We start from the raw sequence: 20,296 nt of genomic DNA on the forward strand, positions 1-20,296 counted from the left end.
CTCAGTGGAAATTCAGGTTGTGTACCACCCGGGTGGAATAATGAAGATAGAAGTGGAGACGGTTTCAAAAGTAAGATTTGGGATCCTGGAATTTATCCTGACAATCAATACTCCTGGAGCCTGAAAACCTGTGTTAACTTGCTCAAAGGCTTTACGTGCCTAGTCTGGGATCCCGGAGGCTATTGAAATTGCAAACGTTGGTGGAGATTCCTAGATGAGTTCAAGCACAAGCCACCATAATAGGAAGCTCTTCAATTGTCCAACTTAAAGACTTTAACTAAAAGTGCTTGGTGGGAGACAACCCACCATGGTATTATCATTCTTTTTCAAATTTTAATTTTATTTTGTTCTGTTTGTTTTTAGTTGTATTTTATTTTATTTTATTTTTCCTAGTAGCATTCATAACATCAGCATTCGCATTTGCATTTCGCATTTTGCATTTTCTAAACAAAAAAACACACCACGCGTGCTCATGGGCCACGCGTGGGCGTCGAGTTCAAATCGACGTCGCCATCCAACGCCCAAAAAGTTGGGCTGGAATCGTGCGGCTGATATGCGTTAGGCATAAATTGGGCCACGCGTACGCGTACGCATCGCGTGAAAATTTTGCCCCCCTAATTGAAACAGAGAGTTGCGCCAAAACGACGCTGGAATTGTGCGTTTAGCACAATTCTCATCGACGCGTACGCGTGCTCCACGCGTACGCGTCATTTCCCTTATCCACCATTCACGCATTCGCGTCAATGATGCTTTCGCATCCTTTCACTTCCACTTCAGCCACGCTTTCGCGTGATCCACGCGTCCGCGTGGATTTGAATCCACTTAACCCCCGACGCGGAAACCCTAACCCAGCATCGCCCCCCTTTTTTTCCCCCTCCCCAACGTTCCACCTCTATTTCTCTCTTCCCCCTCCTCACTCCTCCTTCTTCTCTTCTTCTCCTTCTTCTTCTTCCCCTTTCACTTCCCCCCGCCCCTGCCTCCACGCGGCCAAATCAGCCCCGCCGCCACCACCCTTTCACCGGCCACCACCCTCCAACGCCACCCCCCTCCTCGCCCCCTCCCTTCTCTTCTTCTCCCTCTTTCATCCCCTGCCCCCACCCGAACCACCGCCCGCACTCCCAGTGCCGCCGTGCCGCCTCCCATCGCCACCGTGCCGCCCACCAGCACCACCATACCACCACCCTCTCTCTGCGTTCAATTTCTGCTACTGCGCTCACCAGGTTCCACTGGCTCCGATCCCATTCCCATTCCAGTTAGTTAGTTTGCATATTTTTTTCAATTCCATTCAAATTAGGATAGTTAGAGATGCATGTTCATAGTGGATTTTAGGTGGTTAGGTAACTAGGATGTGGTTAGTGGATTTAGGTATGATAATTGCACCGTTCTTGCTGCTTGCCTTATCTGTTTCACAATTTTGAAATTACCGTGCTCATAATGCTGCTCATATACTATTCCTTATTGTTTAATGCTATTTTCACATTATTCAACATGAATTGCATTTCCTGCTGCAGATTGAGTTTCTCTATTCTGAATTCATGTGCCTTGCTATTTGTTACTCTTTTCTGCACTACTTTATTGCCATATGAACTGAATTTTTGCTACTGTTTATTACCTGGGAACATCTAATTTATAGCCAAAATGCTGTTCGATTTTTCTGAAAATTGTTTTACTTAACTCTCATTCATAAATTGGCTTTGGTACTTTTGAATTCTGCACTAATTGGTTCCAACCAGGCCAATTCATGGATGCATGGGCTAGCATTCCTACTCCTTAAAACTCCCTTCTTAGTTAAAGCGCATTATTGATGATTTACTTCATTTTGCAATTCTTTCACTTATATGATTTATCATCATTATTTTGCATTCTCTGCTTGAATGTGAGTTAATTGTTCTTCAAGTTTGCACAATTTTTGTTAATTAGGAACTACATTACCGTGCCACTCACTTTAACTTCACTTTTTAACTCTTAACTGCATTCACTTTCTAACTGCTCTCTTAGTTTTCAACTAACTACTTTTATCCCATTTCAAGGCATGATTGTTGTTGTTCCTAATAAACAAGCATTCCGCATATCATAGAACTTGGATTGTGATTTTATTTCAATTCTTTGACTTTTAGCTTGCATATGGTCCAAAATTCTACATCTATCTAACTCACCTCATGCTTATATTGCTAAAATCCTATTTGCTTACCTGTTTTCCTGCTTTAGTTTAATAAACTGTATCCTGGAACTTTTGCTTTTCAGGATGTCTGACCCAAAGGGCAAAGGAAAAGCCAAAACAGGCACAGGCAAAAGGAAAAGAGGAGAGTCCTCTATGACTATCCTGGATATCCTCCATGATGATTCCTGGCGGGAGAAGAATTTTACTCCGCAGGAAAAAGCTGACCAGTTAGTGCCTGCAACCGACCCAGTCAAGTTTACCAACCGATACTGTGAACTCAAGTATCCAATTTTTGCAACTTCAAAAAACCTATATCTAGAAAAGACCCTCCGAATTCCAGCCGAATTACTAGAGTACACCACAGACCAAATCAAATAGAGAGGCTGGTACTTTCTGGAGAGGAACTTGACTGAGGTAAATGCATCCTGGGTCAGAGAATTTTACTGCAACTACTTTAAAACGACCCTGGATGCTATGCAGCTCAGAGGCAAACAAATTCTAGTTACTGAGGAGGCAATTGAAGATATCCTCCAACTCCAGCCCAAATTCGATCAGCCAGATGATTACTAGAAGGCTGAAGAGGATATGAGATTTATGCGTTTTGATTGGGACGCAGTGAAGCGCACTATAGCTCTCGATCCTACTGTCCCATGGGTCATGGGTAAGTCAACAGTGACCCCAAAAGGCATCAAAATTATTTATCTGAATGATGAGACTCGGCTATGGCAACAAATTCTTAGCAATTATGTGATGCCGAGCACTCACGAGACTGAGGTGCCAACTGCCATGATTACCCTTATCTGGTGCGTGATGGAGGGCAAGGACCTGTACCTTCCCAGATTTATCTGGTATTCCATGTCCAGGGTCCATGTCCGATGCACTCTGCCCTTCCCCTACTTGATTACTCAGCTGGGCCGCCGAGCTGAGGTACCTTGGGAGCTTGTGGATGAGAAGCCACCTACCGCCGACTGCAAGAAGATTATTCCACATGGCGGGAAATTCTAGGCTCTGGGCTACAGACCGCCCTTTCTCACTACCTCCGTTGATGCAGCCACATCTTCTGCTGCTCTTTCAGCACCTGCTGTACCAGCCACCACCACAGCTCCTTCACCTGCTCCTGAGCCCATTTACCACCTTGTGCACCGCCTCTTCGAGCGGCTCGACCAGATGGAGCACTGCAACCAGCGACAATACGAGAGGTCTGAGCATCGCAGAAAGCGACGCTATGAGCATTTAAAGTTGATGATCCGATCGGGCCACCATGACATCCCCTCCGAGCCTGACACACCATCAGAGCCATCTGAGGAGGAGGCAGATGACCATGAGGAGGATGATCGAGCAGCGGCTGAGCAGGCAGGACCCGAGCAGGCTGTGCCACATCATGAGGAGTCCCAGCAGATACAGCCAGCCGATCCACAGGTCTCTTTACAGACAGAGTCCCCGCTTCAGCAGGCAGATCCCCAGCCACCCATACAGACTGCAGCATCTCAGGCCACCATTGAGACACCAGCAGAGCACCCTTCTAGAGATGCCACTTCTTCACACTCTGCTTGATTGAGCATCAGGGACGATGTTATTATTTAAGTGTGGGGAGGTTGGCATCTCTGCAGAATTCTATTTTGGTGAACCACTTTCAGACTCTTTATCCTATATTACCTCCTTTTCTGTATTTTTATTTTATCTTATTTTCCTTTCAGTACTTGCACATTTTCTCTTACTGTATTTTCTGTCTACTTCTACTTTAATACATTTCTTGCACATTTTTCACTTTTGGTTTAAAAGAAAAGAGTAAACTAGAAATTTTAGTTTTTCAGAATCACAACAATCCACCCACCATATATATATATATAGCAATAAATGTTGGTAAATTGACAACTTTTTCAAAGAAAATACCTATTTTTATAAGAGCCATTCAAAAATTCACATTGAGTTGAATGGAAACTCTTAATTCATACTTGCATGATATACATAACTGATATATGGTTTTTGAGCCAAAGAACACACAACCCGTGAGTTTTTGAGCTTAATTGCATGGTTACATTATTTAACCATAGTTTTCATTCCTGTGTGTTTCGCCCTTCTTCACTATAATTACATACTTTACTTTGTTTCATTCTATATGTCCAATATTCAATGTATTTAAATTCATGCATATGATTGAGGCCATTACTTGTTCTTTGCTCACTTTTTCCAAAATAAACCTACCATTTTATGTCACCCTTGTTAGCCCCCTTGAGCCTTTTAACCCCCTTCTATTCTATAACCACATCACTAGCCTTAAGCAGAAAAACAAATTAAAAAAAAAAACCTAAATTGGATCTTTGGTTAGCTTAAGATAGAGATTGTGTAACAATTAAGTGTGGAGAACTGTGGGAACATGGGCTGATAGGAAAAGGATTAAATGGATAAAATAATCAGAATTTGGAATCATGCTCATGCGAAACTTAAATAATTAAAAGAATCCATGTGCATTGATAATGTTATGTTTTCTTAAAAAATAAAAAAAAATCTTCTAAGTAAATAAATAAATAAGGGGACAAATTACCCCAATAATAAGTTTAGTAAAAAGATCAATGCACATAGGATAAAATTAAAAATAATTTGATGCATGAATATGTGAACAAGAAAGTGGGAAAATCATGGGAAGCTAGGCATAATTTTAAAATTATAGAAAGTATGTATATGTTAGGTGAGATCTTAGACTAATCAAGGATTCAATTTATAGCTCACTTAGCCTTGTATATATGCCCTCACCTTTACCTTAGCCCCATTACAACCTTGAAAAGACCTCATGATGTTTGCATGTATACATTGAATATTTGTTAATTGGTTAGATGAAGAACAAAGTTTTAGAAAGCATGACTAGAGAAGAATAGAGTGATTAACCCCAAACACTGAGTGACTAGAGTGTATACACAAATTCAGTGAGGGTTCAATAGCTCAATTTCCATATATCCATATTTAATCATTGATTGTCTTGCAAGTTTGTGAATTCCTTTAATTAACTTAACTCAATTGTGAATGTATTTTAATATGATTTGGCCCTTAGTTATTGGTGCGCTGATCTCAATACATAATTGTCACAACTTCGATACAACTAACCAGCAAGTGCACTGCGTCGTCCAAGTAATACCTTACGTGAGTAAGGGTCGAATCCCACGGAGATTGTTGGTATGAAGCAAGCTATGGTCACCTTGCAAATCTCAGTCAGGCGGATATAAAGTGATAATGGTGTTTTCGAATATTATATAATAAAATAGGGATAGAGATACTTATGTAATTAATTGGTAGGAATTTCAGATAAGCGAATGGAGATGCTTTTCGTTCCTCTGAACCTCTGCTTTCCTGCTATCTTCATCCAATCAGTCTTACTCCTTTCCATGGCTGGCTTTATGCAAGGGCATAACCGTTGTCAGTGGCTACATCCCCTCCTCTCAGTGAATAATATGCTCACGCACCCTGTCACGGCACGGCTATTCATCTGTCGGTTTCCGATCATGCTGGAATAGGATTCACCCTCCTTTTGCGTCTGTCACTAACGCCCAGCACTCGCGAGTTTGAAGCTCGTCACAGTCATTCAATCATTGAATCCTACTCGGAATATCACAGACAAGGTTTAGACCTTCCGGATTCTCTTGAATGCCGCCATCATTCTAGCTTACGCCACGAAGATTCTGGTTAGGAGATCTAAGAGATACTCATTCTAGCTTAATTCATGTAGAACAGAAGTGTTTGTCAGGCACGCGTTCATGAGGGAGAAGGATGATGAGCGTCACACATAATCATCACCTTCATCACGTTCTTGGGTGCGAATGGATATCTTAGAAGCGAAATAAGAAGAATTGAATAGAAAACAGTAGTACTTTGCATTAATCTTTGAGGAACAGCAGAGCTCCACACCTTAATCTATGGAGTGTAGAAACTCTACCGTATGAAAATACATAAGTGAAGGTCCAGGCATGGCCGAGATGGCCAGCCCCCTAAACGAGATCAATAGTCTCCTAAGATGAACAATGGATTAAAACTGAGACCAAAGATTCCTAATACAATAGTAAGAGGTCCTATTTATAATAAACTAGTCACTAGGGTTTACATGAGTAAGTAATTGATGCATAAATCCACTTCCGGGGCCCACTTGGTGTGTGTTTGGGCTGAGCCTGAGTGTTGCACGTGCAGAGGCCATTTGTGGAGTTGAACACCAGTTTCTGTGCCAGTTTGGGCGTTCAACTCTAGTTTTGGATCCTTTTCTGGCGCTGGATGCCAGATTTGGGCAGAAGGCTGGCGTTGAACGCCAGTTTACGTCATCAATTCTTGGCCAAAGTATGGACTATTATATATTGCTGGAAAGCCCTGGATGTCTTATTTCCAACGCAATTGGAAGCGCGCCATTTCGAGTTTATTAGCTCTAGAAAATCCACTTTGAGTGCAGGGAGGTCAGAATCCAACAGCATCAGCAGTCCTTTTTCAACCTCTGAATCTGATTTCTGCTCAAGTCCCTCAATTTCAGCCAGAAAATACCTGAAATCACAGAAAAACACACAAACTCATAGTAAAGTCCAGAAATGTGAATTTAACATAAAAACTAATGAAAACATCCCTAAAAGTAACTAGATCCTACTAAAAACATACTAAAAACAATGCCAAAAAGCGTATAAATTATCCGCTCATCACAACACCAAACTTAAATTGTTGCTTGTACCCAAGCAACTGAAAATCAAACAGGATAAAAAGAAGAGAATATACTATAAATTCCAAACTATCAATGAAACAGAGCTTTAATCATATGAGCGGGACTTATAGCTTTTTGCCTCTGAAATAGTTTTGGCATCTCACTTTATCCATTGAGGTTCAGAATGATTGGCATCTATAGGAACTCAGAGTTCAGATAGTGTTATTGATTCTCCTAGTTCAGTATGATGATTCTTGAACACAGCTTCCTTATGAGTCTTGGCCGTGGCCCTAAGCACTTTGTTTTCCAGTATTACCACCGGATACATAAATGCCACAGACACATAATTGGGTGAACCTTTTCAGATTGTGACTCAGCTTTGCTAAAGTCCCCAATTAGAGGTGTCCAGGGTTCTTAAACACACTCTTCTTTTGCTTTGGACCTTGACTTTAACCGCTCAGTCTCAAGTTTTCACTTGACACCTACACGCCACAAGCACATGGTTAGGGACAGCTTGGTTTAGCCGCTTAGGCCAGGATTTTATTCCTTTAGGCCCTCCTATCCACTGATGCTCAAAGCCTTGGGATCCTTTTTATTTGCCCTTGCCTTTTGGTTTTAAGGGTTATTGGCTTTTTCTGCTTGCTTTTTCTTTTTCTTTCTATTTTTTTTTCTATATTTTTTTTTCTCCTATTTTTTTTTTCTGCAAGCTTTGTTCTTTGCTGCTTTTTCTTGCTTCAAGAATCATTTTTATGATTTTTCAGATTATCAAATAACATGTCTCCTAGTCATTATTCTTTCAAGAGCCAACATATTTAACATTCTTAAACAACAACTTCAAAAGACATATGCACTGTTCAAGCATACATTCAGAAAACAAGAAGCATTGTCACCACATCAATATAATTAAGCTAAGTTCAAGGATAAATTCGAAACTCATGTACTTCTTGTTCTTTTGAATTAAAACATTTTTCATTTAAGAGAGGTGATGGATTCATAGGACATTCATAACTTTAAGACATAGTTACTACTACTAATGATCATGTAATGAAGACACAAACATAGAAAAGCACATAACATAGAAAACGAAAAACAGAAGAAATAAGAACAAGGAATGAATCCACCTTAGTGATGGTGGCGTTTCCTTCTTGAGGAACCAATGATGTCCTTGAGCTCTTCTATGTCTCTTCCTTGTCTTTGTTGCTCCTCCCTCATTGCTTTTTGATCTTCTCTTATTTCATGAAGCATGATGGAGTGCTCTTGATGTTCCACCCTTAGTTGTCCCATATTGGAACTCAATTCTCCTAGGGAGGTGTTGATTTGATCCCAATAGTTATGTGGAGGAAAGTGCATTTGAGGCATCTCAGGGATCTCATGGAAGTGAGCTTCTTGCGCCTCTTGAGCTCCATGACTGGGCTCTCTTGCTTGCTCCATCTTTTTCTTAGTGATGGGCTTGTCCTCTTTGATGAGGATATCTCCCTCTATGTCAATCCCAGCTGAATTGCATAGGTGGCAAATGAGGTGAGGAAAGGCTAACCTTGCCATGGTGGAGGACTTGTCAGCCACCTTGTAGAGTTCTTGAGGTATAATCTCATGAACTTCCACCTCTTCTCCAATCACGATGCTATGGATCATGATGGCCCGGTCTATAGTAACTTCAGACCGGTTGCTAGTGGGAATGATTGAGCATTGAATGAACTCCAACCATCCTCTAGCTATAGGCTTGAGGTCCAATCTTCTTAGTTGAACCGGCTTGCCTTTGGAGTCAATCTTCCATTGAGCTCCTTCTACACATATATCCATAAGGACTTGGTCCAACCTTTGATCAAAGTTGACTCTCCTTGTGTAGGGGCGTGCGTTCTCTTCCATGTATGGCAAGTTGAACGCCAATCTTACATTTTCCGGACTAAAATCTAAGTATTTCCCCCGAACCATTGTAACATAGTTCTTTGGATCCGGGTTCTTACTTTGATCATGGTTCTTGGTGATCCATGCATTAGCATAGAACTCTTGAACCATTAGGATGCCGACTTGTTGGATGGGATTTGTTAGAACTTCCCAACCTCTTCTTTGAATTTCATGTCAGATCTCCGGATACTCATTTCTTTTGAGTTTAAAAGGGACCTCAGGGATCACCTTCTTCTTGGCCACAACATCATAGAAGTGGTCTTGATGGGCTTTGGAGATGAACCTTTCCATCTCCCAAGACTCGGATGTGGAAGCTCTTGTCTTCCCTTTCCCTCTTCTAGAGGATTCTCCGGTCTTAGATGCCATCAATGGTAATGGAAAAACAAAAAAGCTATGCTTTTACCACACCAAACTTAGAATATTGCTTGCTCTCGAGTAATAAACAAAAGAATAGAAGAAGAAGAAGAAGAAATATGGAGAGGGAGAGGGAGATGTGGTTTCGGCTAAGGAGAGTGTAGAGGGGTGTGTTGTGTGAATTTGATGAAGAATGGAGGTCTTTATATAGGGAATGGAGGTGGGGTATTGGTTCGGCCATATGGGTGGGTTTGGGTGGAAAATTGGTTTTAAATTTTGAAGGTAGGTGGAGTTTATGAGGTAGGTTTATGGGAAAGAGGAGATGGATGTGAGTGGTGAAGGTTTAGTGGGGAAGAGAGATTGAGGTGATTGGTGAGGGGTTTTTAGGGAAGAGTGTTTATGGGGTTGTGTGAAAGAGGGGTGAGAAGAAGTGAGTGGAAGTAGGAGTGGATCCTGTGGGGTCCACAGATCCTGAGTGGATCCTGTGGGGTCCACAAATCCTGAGGTTTTCAAGGATTTACATCCCTGCACCCATTAGGCATGTAAAAATGCCTTTGTATCCAACTCTGGGTGTTCAGCGCCAGGTTGGTGGCCATTTTGGGCGTTCAACGCCCATTTGTGTGCCATTTCTGGCGTTGAACGCCAGAACCATGCCTGTTCTGGCGTTCAGTGCCTAGAAGCTGCCCATTTTGGGCGTTCAGCGCCAGAACCATGCTCTGTTCTGGCGCTGAACGCCAGACAGATGCTCCTCCAGGGTGTAATTTTTCTTCTGCTGTTTTTGATTCCTGTTTTCAATTTTTATATTTATTTTGTGACTCCACATGATCATGAACCTAAGAAAACATGAAAAACAATAAAAATAAGAATTAGATAAACATTGGGTTGCCTCCCAACAAGCGCTTCTTTAATGTCAATAGCTTGACAGTGGGCTCTCATGGAGCCTCACAGATGTGCAGAGCTTTGTTAAGACTCTCCAACACCAAACTTAGAGTTTGGATATGGGAGTTCAACACCAAACTTAGAGTTTGGTTGTGGCCTCCCAACACCAAACTTAGAGTTTGACTGTGGGGGCTCTGGTTGACTCTGCTTTGAGAGAAGCTTTTCAAGCTTCCTCTCCATGGTTGCAGAGGGAGATCCTTGAGTTTTGAATACAAGGGAGTTCTCATTCCATTGAAGGACTATTTCACCTCTGTCAACATCAATCACAGCTCTTGCTGTGGCCAGGAAAGGTCTTCCCAGGATGATGGATTCATCCTCTTCCTTTCCAGTATCCAGGACTATGAAATCAGTAGGTATGTAAAGGCCCTCAACCTTTACTAATACATCTTCTACTTGTCCATAAGCCTGTCTTCTTGAGCTGTCTGCCATCTCTAGTGAGATTTTAGCAGCTTGCACCCCATAGATTCCCAGTTTCTCTATTACAGAGAGGGGCATGAGGTTTATTCCTGAACCAAGGTCACACAGAGCCTTAAAGATCATGGTGCCTATGGTGCAGGGTATTATGAACTTTCTAGGATCCTGTCTCTTCTGAGGCAATGTCAGTTGATCCAGATCACTTAGTTCATTGATGAACAAGGGAGGTTCAACTTCCCAAGTATCAATGCCAAATAATTTGGCATTCAGCTTCATGATTGCACCAAGAAACTTGGCAGTTTGCTCTTCAGTAACATCCTCATTCTCTTCAGAAGAGGAATGCTCATCAGAGCTCATGAAGGGCATAAGGAGGGTTAATGGAATCTCTATGGTCTCTAGATGAGTCTCAGATTCCTTTGGTTCCTCAGAGGGAAGCTCCTTATTGATCACTGGATGTCCCTGGAGGTATTCCTCCTTGGGATTCACGTCCTCTCCTCTCCTCTCAGGTTCGGCCATGGCGCTTATGTCAATGGCCTTGCACTCTCCTTTTGGATTCTCTTCTGTATTGCTTGGGAGAGTACTAGGAGGGATTTCAGTGATCCTTTTACTCAGCTGGCCCACTTGTGCTTCCAGATTTCTAATGGAAGATCTTGTTTCATTCATGAAACTTACAGTGGCCTTAGATAGATCAGAGACTAGATTTGCTAAATTAGAAGCATTTTGTTCAGAGTTCTCTGTCTGTTGCTGAGTTGATGATGGAAAAGGCTTGCTATTGCTAAACCTGTTTCTTCCACCATTATTAAAGCCTTGTTGGGGCTTTTGATCCTTCCATGAGAAATTTGGATGATTTCTCCATGTTGAGTTATAGGTGTTTCCATAAGGTTCACCTAAGTAATTTACCTCTGCTATTGCAGGGTTCTCAGGATCATAAGCTTCTTCTTCAGAAGAAGCCTCTTGAGTACTGTTGGATGCAGCTTGCATTCCATGCAGACTCTGAGAGATCATATTGACTTGCTGAGTCAATATTTTATTCTGAGCCAATATGGCATTCAGAGTATCAACCTCAAGAACTCCCTTCTTCATAGGCGTCCCATTGCTCACAGGATTCCTTTCAGAAGTGTACATGAATTGGTTATTAGCAACCATGTCAATGAGTTCTTGAGCTTCTGCAGGCGTTTTCTTTAGGTGAATGGATCCACCTGCAGAAGTGTCCAATGACATCTTTGATAACTCAGATAAACCATCATAGAATATATCCAGGATGGTCCATTCTGAGAGCATGTCAGAAGGACACTTTTTGGTCAACTGTTTGTATCTTTCCCAAGCTTCATAGAGGGATTCACCTTCTTTCTGTCTGAAGGTTTGAACATCAGCTCTAAGCTTGCTCAGCTTTTGAGGAGGAAAGTACTTGGCTAAGAAAGCCGTGACCAGCTTATCCCAAGAGTTCAGGCTGTCTTTAGGTTGAGAATCCAACCATAATCTAGCTCTGTCTCTTACAGCAAAAGGGAAAAGCATGAGCCTGTAGACTTCAGGATCTACTCCATTAGTCTTAACAGTATCACATATCTGCAAGAATTCAGTCAAGAACTGAAAAGGATCTTCAGATGGAAGTCCATGAAACTTGCAGTTCTGCTGCATCAGAGAAACTAATTGAGGTTTCAGCTCAAAGTTGTTTGCTCCAATGGTAGGAATGGAGATGCTTCTTCCATGTAAATTGGAATTAGGTGCAGTAAAGTCACCAAGCATCTTCCTTACATTATTATTATTTTCGGCTGCCATCTCCTCTGCCTGTTCGAAAATTTCTGAATGGTTATCTCTGGATTGTTGTATTTTAGCTTCTCTTAATTTCCTCTTCAAAGTCCTTTCAGGTTCTGGATCTGCTTCCACAAGAATGTTCTTATCCTTGCTCCTGCTCATATGACAAAGAAGAAGGCACAGAAAAATAATAATAATAATAGAGATCCTTTATACCACAGTAAGGGGATCCCTGTATGAGTAGAAGAAGAGGGGGAGATAAAGAATGTGATGTAAGGAAGAAACACAACTGTACGAATGGAAGAGATGTGAGATGAGATGTTAGGATATGAATGAATAAATAGAGTAAGATGAGGGAGGGGAAATTTTCGAAAATTATTTTGAAAAAGAGTTAGTGATTTTTGAAAAATGGTTTTTGAAAAATGTTAGTAATTTTCGAAAATTTTTAAAATCAAAAATAGAAAATAAAAATAATTAGTTAATTAAAAAGAAATTTTTGAAAAAGAGGGAAGATATTTTCGAAAATTAGAGAGAGAGAGAGAGTTAGTTAGGTAGTTTTGAAAAAGTTAAGAAACAAACAAAAAGTTAGTTAGTTAGTTGAAACAAATTTTGAAAAGATAGGAAGTTAGGAGGTTAGAAAAGATATTTTGAAAAGATATTTTTGAAAAAGATAAGATAAGAAGATATTTTTGAAAAGATATGATAGAAATTAGTTTTTGAAAAAGATTTGATTTTTAAAATCACAATTAATGACTTGATTCATAAGAAATCACAAGATATGATTCTAGAACTTAAAGTTTGAATCTTTCTTAACAAGCAAGTAACAAACTTCAAATTTTTGAATCAAAACATTAATTGTTATTGTTATTTTCGAAAATATGGTATAAAAATAAGAAAAAGATTTTTGAAAAATATTTTTGGAATTTTCGAAAATAACTAAGAATTTTGAAAAAGATTTGATTTTTGAAAAAGATTTTGAAAAAGATAAGATTTTCAAATTGAAAATTTGATTTGACTCATAAGAAACAATTTGATTTTAAAAAAAATTTTGAAAAAGTCAACTCAAATTTTCGAATTTGATGAGAGAAAAAGGGAAAGATATTTTTTTGATTTTTGAATTTTTATGATGAGAGAGAAAAACACAAAAAAAAATGCAATGCATGAAATTTTTAGATCAAAACATGTGATGCATGCAAGAATGCTATGAATGTCAAGATGAACACCAAGAACACTATGAAGATCATGATGAACATCATAGACACAATTTTGAAAAATTTTTAATGCAAAGAAAACATGCAAGACACCAAACTTAGAATTCTTTAATGCTTAGACACTAAGAATTCAAGAATGCATATGATAAACATGAAAAGACACAAAACAAAAAATCATCAAGATCAAACAAGAAGACTTACCAAGAACAACTTGAAGATCATGATGAACACTATGAATGCATGAAATTTTCGAAAAATGCAAGATGCATATGCAAGTGACATCAAACTTATAATGTGACTCAAGACTCAAACAAGAAACAGAAAAATATTTTTGATTTTTATGATTTTCTAATTTTTTTGGATTTTTTCGAAAATTATATGAAAAAGAAAAATAAGGATTCCAAAATTTTTAACATGAATTCCAGGAATCTTGCCATGTTAGTCTAAAGCTTCAGTCCAGGAATTAGACATGGCTCACTAGCCAGCCAAGCTTTCAATGAAAGCTCCGGTCCAAAACACTAGACATAGCCAATGGCCAGCCAAGCTTCAGCAGATATGGATACTTTTCATGTATAGAGCAACTAAGTGTGTGAGAATCTCTTCATTTGGGATGGTAAGTTGAAACCCCAGTCCAAAAAATTAGACATGGCTTACAGCCAGCCAGGCTTCAACAAATCATCATGAAACACTAGAATTCATTCTTAAAAATTCTGAAGAAAAATATATTTTTGAAAATATTTTTTTTATTATTTTAATATTTTTTTTTTCGAAAACAGATGAGAGATTTTTGAAAATATTTTTGAAAAATTTTTGAAAAAAAAACAAAAAGAAAATTACCTAATCTGAGCAACAAGATGAACCGTCAGTTGTCCAAACTCAAACAATCCCCGGCAACGGCGCCAAAAACTTGGTGTTGTTGCCGGGATTGGGATCTTTGACAACTCTTGCCGAAAACTCAGACGATTATTGGCGCCAAACAGGAATAAACAAATCCCCGGCAACGGCGCCAAAAACTTGGTGCGCTGATCTCAATACATAATTGTCACAACTTCGATACAACTAACCAGTAAGTGCACTGGGTCGTCCAAGTAATACCTTACGTGAGTAAGGGTCGAATCCCACGGAGATTGTTGGTATGAAGCAAGCTATGGTCACCTTGCAAATCTCAGTCAGGCGGATATAAAGTGATAATGGTATTTTCGAATATTATATAATAAAATAGGGATAGAGATACTTATGTAATTAATTGGTAGGAATTTCAGATAAGCGAATGGAGATGCTTTTCGTTCCTCTGAACCTCTGCTTTCCTACTATCTTCATCCAATCAGTCTTACTCCTTTCCATGGCTGGCTTTATGCAAGGGCATCACCGTTGTCAGTGGCTACATCCCCTCCTCTCAGTGAATAATATGCTCACGCACCCTGTCACGGCACGGCTATTCATCTGTCGGTTCCCGATCATGCTGGAATAGGATTCACCCTCCTTTTGCGTCTGTCACTAACGCCCAGCACTCGCGAGTTTGAAGCTCGTCACAGTCATTCAATCATTGAATCCTACTCGGAATACCACAGACAAGGTTTAGACCTTCCGGATTCTCTTGAATGCCGCCATCATTCTAGCTTACACCACGAAGATTCTGGTTAGGAGATCTAAGAGATACTCATTCTAGCTTAATTCATGTAGAACAGAAGTGTTTGTCAGGCACGCGTTCATGAGGGAGAAGGATGATGAGCATCACACATAATCATCACCTTCATCACGTTCTTGGGTGCGAATGGATATCTTAGAAGCGAAATAAGAAGAATTGAATAGAAAACAGTAGTACTTTGCATTAATCTTTGAGGAACAGCAGAGCTCCACACCTTAATCTATGGAGTGTAGAAACTCTACCGTATGAAAATACATAAGTGAAGGTCCAGGCATGGCCGAGATGGCCAGCCCCCTAAACGAGATCAATAGTCTCCTAAGATGAACAATGGATTAAAACTGAGACCAAAGATTCCTAATACAATAGTAAGAGGTCCTATTTATAATAAACTAGTCACTAGGGTTTACATGAGTAAGTAATTGATGCATAAATCCACTTCCGGGGCCCACTTGGTGTGTGTTTGGGCTGAGCCTGAGTGTTGCACATGCAGAGGCCATTTGTGGAGTTGAACGCCAGTTTCTGTGCCAGTTTGGGCGTTTAACTCTGGTTTTGGATCCTTTTCTGGCGCTGGACGCCAGATTTGGGCAGAAGGCTGGCGTTGAACGCCAGTTTACATCGTCAATTCTTTGCCAAAGGATGGACTATTATATATTGCTGGAAAGCCCTGGATGTCTTCTTTCCAACGCAATTAGAAGCGCGCCATTTCGAGTTATGTAGCTCTAGAAAATCCACTTTGAGTGCAGGGAGGTCAGAATCCAACAGCATCAGCAGTCCTTTTTCAACCTCTGAATCTGATTTCTGCTCAAGTCCCTCAATTTCAGCCAGAAAATACCTGAAATCACAGAAAAACACACAAACTCATAGTAAAGTCCAGAAATGTGAATTTAACATAAAAACTAATGAAAATATCCCTAAAAGTAACTAGATCCTACTAAAAACATACTAAAAACAATGCCAAAAAGCGTATAAATTATCCGCTCATCAGTTATGCATATATGATTCCTTGAAAATATGAATCAATTTAACCACATGTAAGCTCTATATATATAGATGGATAATAATTAGAATTACATGATTCATTTAGGAAGCTTGCATTTAGAATAGATTGCATTGCATAAGATTCCACCATTCTACCTTCACTCTTTTCTCTTGGATTTAGCATGAGGACATGCTAATGTTTAAGTGTGGGGAGGTTGATAAACCACTATTTTACAATTTATCTTTTGCTCAATTGAGTGTTTTTATCAATTCTTCACCCACTTATTCATAAGATTTGCATGGTTTTACAATTCCTTCCTTATTCCATGATATATGTGAAAACATGTTTCCTATGCTTTAAAAATATTAATTTTAATTATCCTTTATTACCATTTGATGCCATGATCTATGTGTTAAGTAATTTTAGGCTTCATAGGGCAGGAATGGCTTAGAGGACAGAAAGGAAACACGCAAAAATGGAAAGAACGCACAAAATGGAGTTTTGAAGAAAATGGCAGCGACGCGCACGCATGGACGATGCGGATGGGTGCCTAGGCGCAGAGCACAAATGATGCGAACGCGTGACTAACACGTACGCGTGACAAGGAAAAACTCCAAATGATGCGCACGCGTGACCCACGCGCACCCGTGACGGATGCTACGTGCAGAAAATTGTAAAAGTCGCCCCCAGTGATTTCTAGGCCCTTTTTCGGCCCAAATCCAGGCTCAGAAACATAGAATAGAGGCTGGAGAATAAGGGAATCAATCAGTCATTTATCATTCAAGGAACATTCACACAAGTTTAGGTTTTAGATGTAGTTTTCTAGAGAGAGAGGTTCTCTCCTCTCTTTTAGGTTTTAGAATTAGGATTTCTCTTAGAGTATGGTTATTTCTTCAATCCAGGTTCAATGTTCCTTTAATTTATGTTTCTCTCCTACTTTTATTTACTCTAATGCTTTTACTTGTTAATTACTTATGTTGCCAAATTGGCTTATGAACCTTCCCATGTTAGCTTTGAATTTATGTTTAAATGCAATTTGAGGTATTTCAGAATTTTGATATTCTTAGCTTTCATTGATGAAAAGGCATTTTTATTCGAGTAGATTTCCTTCTCTTTTGGCTTTGGATAAGTAATTGGTGACACTTGAGTTGTCAAACTCAGCAGTTGATTGAAAATTGAGAATTGCTTATTGATTTGGATCCCTCTAAAACTAATCTTTCCATAGGAGTTGACTAGGACTTGAGGAATCAAGTTAATTAGTCCACTTGACTTTCCTTTATTTAGTAAGGGTTAAATAAGTGGGAGCAATAAACAATTCTCATCACACTTTATAAGGATAACTAGGATGGGATTTCCAGTTCTCATACCTTGCCAAGAGTTTTCTAATTATTAATTTATTTTTCTTGCCATTTAAATTACTTGTTCCTTATTTCAAAAACCCAAAAATATACAATTCCATAACCAATAATAAATCATACTTCCCTGCAATTCCTTGAGAGACGATCCGAGGTTTAAATACTTCGGTTATAAATTTTATTGGATTTTGTTACTTGTGACAACAAAACTTTTGTACGAAAGGATTCTCTGTTGGTTTAGAAACTATACTTACAATGCGATTATTTTTATAAAATTCTTTACCGGCAGAAATCCAAATCATCAGTGGTCGACGTGAGTACAGCCTACAACGCCCTGATCGGTCGGACAACGCTAAATCAGCTCAGCGCAGTAGTCTCGACTCCACATCTGTGCATGAAGTTCCCGACCACAGAAGGGATCGCTACGATAAAAGCAGACTAGAAAACAGCACACCGCTGTTACAATGAAAGTCTGAAGCTTAGAGTCAAAGGAGAAAAAATCCACACCATCGAACTCGGGAGAGTTCGAGGGCGGGAAGAACTTCATCCACAACCTAAAGGCGAGATAGAAAAAGTCTAGATCGGAGATGTCCCAGATAAAACAACCAATATTGGCACAATCCTAAAAGGAGACGTAAAGGAGTCCCTCATACAGTTCTTAAGAGATAATGTCGACCTCTTTGCATGGAAGGCCACAGACATGCCTGGCATAGACCCCAAACTACTGTGCCACAAAATGGAAGTATATCCAGGATCTTGGCCAGTACAGCAGAGACGAAGAAAGCTCGGACCAGAAAGATCCCAAGCTGTGGAAGAACAGGTGCAAGCTCTACTAGAGGCAGGATTCATAAGAGAAGTCAAATACCCACTATGGCTAGCCAACATCATCCTAGTAAAGAAATCAAAGGGGAAGTGGTGGATGTGCACCGACTATACCGATCTCAACAAAGGTTGCCCAAAAGATCCCTATCCACTCCCAAGTATCGACACCCTAGTGGATGCTTTTTCCGGATAAAAATACCTCTCGTTTATGGACGCTTATTCGAGATACAATCAAATCCCAATGTATCCACCCGATCAAGAAAAAACCTCATTCTTAACCCCAAAAGTAAACTACTGCTACGTCATCATGCCATTCGGTCTCAAAAACGCAGGAGCCACGTATCAAAGATTAATGAACAATGTCTTCGCAGACCCTATCGGGAAACTTATGGAGGTATATATGGACGACATTTAGTAAAAACACAAAGCGAGGAGACATTACTATCCAACCTCGCCCAAGTGTTCAAAACCATACGTAAGCATGGCATGAGACTTAATCCAGCAAAATGCACCTTCGCAATAGAAGCGGGCAAATTTCTGGGATTCATGCTCACACAAAGAGGAATAGAAGCAAACCCGTACAAGTGCCAGGCCATAATCGACATGAAAAGCCCGAGCTGTGTCAAAGAGGTGCAACAACTCAACGGAAGATTGGCAGCCTTGTCCATATTTCTAGCCGGATCAGTAATAAGATCTCTCCCCTTCTACGCCACTCTAAGGAAGGGAAAGAGGTTTGAATGGACAACAGAGTGCGAGTAGGCCTTCCAGGATTTCAAAAGGTTCCTGGGACAACCACCTACCACGCGAAGGAGAACCACTTGTATTGTACCTCGTAGTAGAAAATCGGGCAGTAGCCTCAGCACTGGTCAGAGAAGACGAAAGTGGACAACAACCTATATGCTTCATCAGCAAAGCCCTACAAGGGTCCGAAGTGAACTACCAAAAAATAGAAAAATTCACCTATGCTCTCATACTAACGTCTCGATGACTTCGCCCATATTTTCAAGCCCACATCATCAAGGTTCGGACCAACCAGCCCATAAAAGGCATTTTGCAGAAAACGGATTTGGCAGGAAGAATCTTACAGTGGACAGTCGAGTTGTTCGAATTCGACATTCAATATGAAGCTCGGACAGCCATCAAATCACAGTACCTAGCCGACTTCATTGCAGAGTTCATTAACACCCCAAAAGTCCCTACAGAATAGAATCTCTACGTAGACGGCTCTTCGAACAAAACCGGGAGCAGAGCAGGCGTGATAATAGAAAGCAATCAGGGAACCTAAATCGAACTCTCCCTAAAGTTCGAGTTCCCTGCTTCAAACTATCAGGCCGAATATGAGGCATTACTAGCTGGTTTGAAGCTGGCTAAGGAGGTTGGAGCTCAAAAACTTATCATCTTTAGCGGCTGTTAAGTAGTCACCTCATAAATAGCAGGGAGATACCAAGCCAAAGATCCGACCATGAAAAAATACTTGGACAAAACCAGGGAACAACTCGGACAACTCAGGGAATATGAGGTCTACCACATACCTCGAGAACAGAATGTTCGAGCTGATGCACTCTCAAAACTAGCCAGCACCAAATCAGGGGGCAACAATAGAAGCCTTATCCAAGAAATACTGCAGAACCCGTCAATTTCGGAAGAAGAAAAGGTCCTAGCCATAACAGGTCTAGATCAAGGATGGATGACTCCCATAATTAACTACCTCAAAACAGAAACACTCCCTGCAGATAAGAAGGATGCAAAGAGGTTAAAATGGGAGGCACAATACTACACCATCATAAATAATACTCTATACAAGAGAGGGATTTTAACACCACTGTTAAAATGTGTGCCAACTTCCAACACAAAGGAAGTGTTAGAAGAAATACACAGTGGCATTTGTGGCAACCATCTTGGATCACAAGCTCTCACCAAAAAAGTACTCCGAGCCGGATTCTATTAGCCGACTTTACAAAAGGAAGCAACAGAGTTCATAAAGACATGTCCACCATGCCAGAAACATGCTAATTTTCACATCGCCCCACCAGAGAAACTCATCAGTGTAACCTCACCCTGGCCATTTGCAAAATGGGGACTCG

The 20,296-nt window shown here is 40.3% G+C and overlaps 1 non-coding gene across 1 annotated transcript; it reads left to right on the forward strand.

Annotated features, from left to right (window-relative positions):
• Positions 1-11,721: 11,721 nt before the first annotated feature.
• LOC148554004 (small nucleolar RNA R71) lies at positions 11,722-11,825 on the forward strand. Its single transcript, XR_015893445.1, has one exon. It is a non-coding gene; the product is annotated as a small nucleolar RNA R71 (small nucleolar RNA).
• Positions 11,826-20,296: the final 8,471 nt, after the last annotated feature.

The sequence above is a fragment of the Arachis ipaensis genome, chromosome B7 (genome assembly GCF_059453495.1).
Source record: "Arachis ipaensis isolate K30076 ecotype BB chromosome B7, ASM5945349v1, whole genome shotgun sequence".
Lineage (NCBI taxonomy): Eukaryota > Viridiplantae > Streptophyta > Magnoliopsida > Fabales > Fabaceae > Arachis > Arachis ipaensis.